Genomic DNA, 6000 nt, shown 5'->3' on the forward strand with positions numbered 1-6000 from the left:
CCACATGCATGCATCACACACACATACACACAACATACAACACACACACACACACACACACACACACACACACAGAGTCAAACTGATGGGAAGTACTTATAAAATTCAAAGCTGTAAAAAATACCCCTGGGGGATGTAGTTCAGTGGTAGAGTGGCAGAGAGGCCCACATGCATGAGGTCCTGGGTTCAGTCCCTGGTAATGGCAAATAATAAATAATAATAATAATGAAGAGCTAAGGTAGTCAGCACATGCATTTTTACTATTGGAGCTGTGTTCCTCTGAGCGGTTACTGTTTGCAGCCATCTGGGACTCATCAGCTGCTGAGTTGGCTAGGGATTAGCTGACTTCAGCTGAAGCTGAGATGGCTTGCCTCTGCTTTCCACCTTGTCTATTATCCTGCAGCAGGCTAGCCCAGGCTTTCTCACAGGGAACTGGCAACATTTTCACAATGGCAACCAAAGCATGCAAGAATCTTGGGACCTAGGCCAGTAATCAGCATAGTGTCCCTTCAGTCATGTTTTATTGATCTAAGCAATTAGTGGGGCTAGCCCAGACTGAAGAGATGAGAAAGTGACAGCTCACATGAAAAGCTACAAAACTGCTTTACAAACGGATATTGGCATGAGGAACAGAATAGTCGCAAGCTTGGGAAACTCCTTCCTATCCCATCCATCAGATCCCTTGCCAAAGAAGATGCTCTGTGAGCAGCACAGTTCTCCCCAGGGGAATTCTGACTGGACACTCATCCTCTCCATCTTCACAAATCATCATTTCACTAAACCAAATGCATTTTTACAAAATCATCGTTTTACTAAACCAAAAAGCAGATGGTCAGGAGACTAATTTTTAAAAGGGAATGTAGCCCTAGTTTTCTGAGCTAAACTGTCTGAATGAAATAACAACACACAAATCTGTCTCTTCAAAGGTAGATAAAAATTTGATCAACTCTCAAGTTAATTAAGAAGAAATAGGCCAGAATCAAGATGAATTCCTTTTTTCATCATCTGAACTGAACGTATTTAGTTTGTGCCCTCATCCTTACCCATGGTTCTTGCCAGAATTAGCTAAGCTAGTCTAGTACTTGGCTTCATGTGTTTTAAATTATTATGTTGATTATAAAGCACCACATGATTTCTCTGAACCAAATGATGACAGAAAAATGACTTTTCTGGTCACCTTTGTTGGTGGTAGTTGAAGGAAATGCATAGCAAGGCTTGTTCCAAATGTGGTTCAAAAAAAAGCCAAACTAATCAACTCAGCTCATCAGATAATGGCTGAATGGAGAGTGACTTCAAGAATGAGACCAGAAAACAAAAGGGCCTACTTAAATTGTTAACGCATCTTTAGCTTTTTTGTGAGTTTAAGTTTTGTTTCTAGGTTAAATTTGAAATCATAAGGAAAGGGAATTAAATGACTTCCTATGTACTCATGAGGTATAGCACAGAACTTCCCAAGGTATAGTACAGTGTTTCCTGAGATATAACACAGTGATTCCTGAGGTATAGCAAGTGCTTCCTAAGGTATAACTCAGTGCTTCTCAAGGCACAGCACAGTACTTGGCATCTTCTTACATTTGTACACTTTCTGGGAACATTTTTACATGCATGTCTTTACTTGAGCTCTCCTAGAAATCCTTGAGGTAGACAAGACTCGTTGTGTCTGGCTCTGTTACATGAGGAAAGGAAACAGAAGGCTTTCATAGGATGGCATCTAGTTAATGGGGACTTGAACCTAGACATCCACCTAGTTTTTTTTTTTAATCATTATGTATGGTTCAGAATTGGAATTACTAATTCCCATAACATATAATGTGGTAGATTATTTGTATACATTGTCAGTTTTCAAACTCTTCAAAGACAGTAACTGAATCTTACACTTCTTTATCTCTCAAAACTTAATTCAGCATCCTGTACATAAGAGCAACATACCAAATGTGCTATAAAAAGCCAAAAAGTGCAACAAGGTTGTCCCTGTCTCCATCAGCAAAGGAAGCATCCAAAGCTAAATGACTTGCTATAATATTTAGGTTTTTTTATTTTTATTTTATGCGTAGGACGGTATTCCCTGGATGTAAGTGCACCAGTGTCATGCAATGCTTGCCCAGGCCAGAAAAGGGTATCAGATCCCCTGGGACTGGAGTTATGAACAGTTATTAGCCACCACGTAGGTGCTAGGAACTGAACCCGGGTCATTCTTCAAGAGATGCCAGTGCTCCTAACTGCTGCTGAATCATCTCTTCAGTCCCCTTGCTAGAGTTTGAAATAACAAATTCCTGAGCTGTTTTGTTCTAACAGAAGAATGCCTCCAGGCACCTACTGACTTTGCTCTCATTCTGCTTCCATTTTGAATTATTAAGAATTATTTTAATACCAAAGTTTGGGCTTTTCTATAGCTAATAGGAAAGGTAAATGTTCTTTTCGGTACAGATGAAATGATCTGGAAAATGAGTTTCCTAGCGAGAGTTCAGCTTGATTTAGGGACAAGGAGACGCATCTTAAAAGATACACAGCTGTTGCTTTGCTCACATTTTTCTCTGAGCCAAAGATCACATGGTCCAATAAAGAAATATTTAGAAAGGAAATTTTTCGTTCTGAGCAATTTATGTGAAATAAAGTTGGGTTGTATACATGACAGGGGTATATTTACTTTCTTGATTAGTGGTGAAAATGTTATGCTCAATAATAACCTATTTTCTTTAATAAGGCTGTATTTAAAATATAACTACACAGGGGCTAGAGAGATGGCTCAGCAGTTAAGAACACTGACTGTTCTTGCAGAAGTCCCGGGTTCAAATCCCAGCACCTGATGGCAGCTAACAGCTGTCCGTAACTCCAGTTCCAGGGGATGCGACAGTCTCTTCTGTCCTCGACAGGGGTACACTTACCTATATGCAGACAATTACACGCATACACATAAAATAAAAATAATAAAATATTCTCTTGTTTAAAAGGCATCAACTGGACTTTCAAAAATTAGTATTTCAAATATTGTGTGGGTCCACTATGGTAAAATCCAAAATAATTTGAACATCGATTCAACTAAAGACAAAGTCGTACTCTTGCTTTGCTCTGTGGTGCTCTGTAGACCTGCAGCTGACTCCTCTCCTTCTGCATCCTTGTGTTGCTCTATCTCTCAATATCCTCCTGAGATGACTGTCCTCAAAGGGTTTGGACAGTTTGTGCATGTATTTTCCAAGCTTAAAAGTTGCATCACTTTAAAGATTGAGTCATCATTTACTTGGCCTAGAAAATAAAGATGTATTTATACATTCATATATCACACAAGATTGGACTTATAAGAATACTATAAATGGATTTTTCCTTTATAAGAGAGGGACTTCTATGTATCAGTATTTTAGGCAAGTGGTCAAAAGTTTGAGTACCATCTTTACCACATTTTGATTACATTTTTATTAGGGACTTTTTTTTCCTTCTCCTATTCTTTTTATTATCAAGAATTTTCTACAAGGAGACCTTACACATTTCTTGGGATCTTTGTCTTTGTGAATATACTCATCTTTTGAAATTATGTAACACTTCATTAAAACTATGAGCTTTGTGTTCCTATAACTAGCAGCCTTGCTGAATTTTTATTAAAGGTAGGGTAGCAGCTAGATTCCTGCTTCATGTTCTAACAAAAGCAAATATTAGAAGGAAATGCACTTGCTGCTGCTCTGGTGATCATCTAGCATGTCCTCTTCCAGCATTGTATTATTAGGGACTTTTGACACCTCTGTATTTCAATCTCTCCATCTGAAAAATGAAGACAAATTTATCAAGTTCCAAGTACTGTATGAGGAGTAATGTACATTACACAATTATAATTTGAGAACAAATTGTATATAGAATTATAAAAATTAGGAAACCCATGATTTTGAAAGGGAGAAACGGTTTGTATTCTAGAGCAGTACAGTATTAGTAAGGCTTCCGCTGATCACAAGAAGTAACTGCTGAAATTTTAATGTAAGGTTGAGTAAGAGGCGGGAGATGGCTTGGTGTGTAGAACACTGGCTAGGGAAGTGTGAGAAGCAGGCTTCAGATTCCCATGTGGCAGCCCTCTTATCACATCAGCACTCAGAAGGCACAGACGGGATCTGCTGAACAAGCTAGCTGGCTAGCTAGTCATATTGGCAAAGTCTGGGTTTAACTGAGAAGTCCTGGCTCAACAAATAAGGTGAATATGGATGAAGAGAGACTCCCATTGCCAGCTCAGGCCTCCACGCACATGTGCACATGTTCATATGTACACACACACAGGCACACGCACACACACACACACACACACACACACATACACCACATACAGACATGTACAAAAAGAAAAATAAAGTAAAATTTTAAATTCAATTCTGTGGTCATACTAGCTACATTTCAAGTACACAATAGCCACATAGAGCTAGTGATCACCGTATGACACAACAAAGAGCACACCAATCACTGAAGCACATCTTGCTGGCCAGCACTGCTCTGGACCATCAACAGAGTACTAATACATATACCCACCTAAGTCTGGGGTTTGGTTGTATTTGCTTCTTTCGTTCTTCAAGAAATAAGTGAGGCAGTAATTTTAAAGTTATACTCTGTAAAAGTGAAAATTTCCCAACCAAATGCTATTAGTTTCTTCAAGCAGAAACCCAGGGTCTAAATTTAGGTACTCAAAATCACCCAACTTTACTGACTTACCAAAATGAATCACAAAATCAGTGGAAAATGATATTCATAATATTCACAAGATTTCTTTTTAATTTTGCTGTTTTGCTTTTTAAATTGTAATATGTTCAACATTTCCTCCCAAAACTTAGCAAAATTAATACTTTCCCAATTTGGTTTCCCATTCCCAGTGTCACTTGTGCTCTTGCATTCCCCATAGCCCACCCTACCTCATACCATTCTTATCGTCACATCTGAACTATCTCTTTAGAGTCTCATGTAGCTATGGCGTGACCTGTTCCCATCTCAAAAGTACTGTCTGTGGGACACCACTGACTAATATATTCTTCAACTCAGTCTTTATTGCCTCCATATTCAGTGACTCACTCCTCTCCATATACAACATAAAGTACAAGAATCCTTCATCAGATACTTAAGACAGCTCATGGTAAAGCCCCAAGCATCTTTCCAGCCTGACCTGCTATGACCCCTCATGATTCTCCAGGTTTCTATTATCTAGTAAAGTATACATTTTTACACACCTATCAATGCCATCATCTACTTGCACTCTCATATTATTTTATAGATCTCGTATTTATCCATACCCATTAACCAGTTTAAACCTATCTCTTCTCTTGGCTTCCTGCCTGGTGCAGCTTGCCATTCTCCCTGTCTGCAGATTGTGTGATCTGTGCCTTTTACTAGTGAACCTTAAGCCTATGTCTACATCTTCAACTGTAGCACTGTATTGATTATAAGCTCTGTTTTCATCTGTAATCCCTCACAAAGATGACATAAGAAAGCACGTTTTGTCTGTTGATTTTTTGATCATTTATTTAATGACCATGTAATTAGAAGAAACATTTCATTACAACAGCATTGACATATTCAATAACAATTTCCAGAGCTAAGATGCATCTCTTTCAAAATTGGCTGTAAATTTTTAGGTCTACAGTTGAATTAATAGTTATACAATATTGTACTCAGTATGAGCCCTATAAAACATAAAATTAAATGAGGTTTTAACCTTTAAAAAAGATCTCCATTTCATTATTAAAATACAGAATACAGAGTTGAAAGACTCATTTTTAATGCTACTAACATTCAAATGTTTGCACATGTGTCTCTAATCTCTATATATCTGATTATTACTAGTCACAGTCAGTTACACTTGGTTCCTTGGCACCTGAATATGGATATGAAGTCATAACAGCTTCATTTTTTAATTTCAAACATTTTTTTTTATAATCTCACTAACAGTGCACATGGTTTTCTTCTTTCCCCACATCCTCTCCAACGCTGGCTGTCTGATAGCACCTAGTCTAACAAGTGTGAGAAATATGTCAATAT

General features: G+C 38.0%; 1 protein-coding gene across 4 annotated transcripts in view; it reads left to right on the forward strand.

Moving 5' to 3' along the window:
* Bbox1 (gamma-butyrobetaine hydroxylase 1) overlaps positions 1-6000 on the forward strand; it is a 78536-nt gene that overhangs the window by 54061 nt on the left and 18475 nt on the right. The window lies entirely within an intron of this gene.

The sequence above is a fragment of the Nannospalax galili genome, unplaced genomic scaffold (assembly GCF_000622305.1).
Source record: "Nannospalax galili isolate Female #2095 unplaced genomic scaffold, S.galili_v1.0 scaffold481, whole genome shotgun sequence".
In the NCBI taxonomy this organism is placed as follows: domain Eukaryota; kingdom Metazoa; phylum Chordata; class Mammalia; order Rodentia; family Spalacidae; genus Nannospalax; species Nannospalax galili.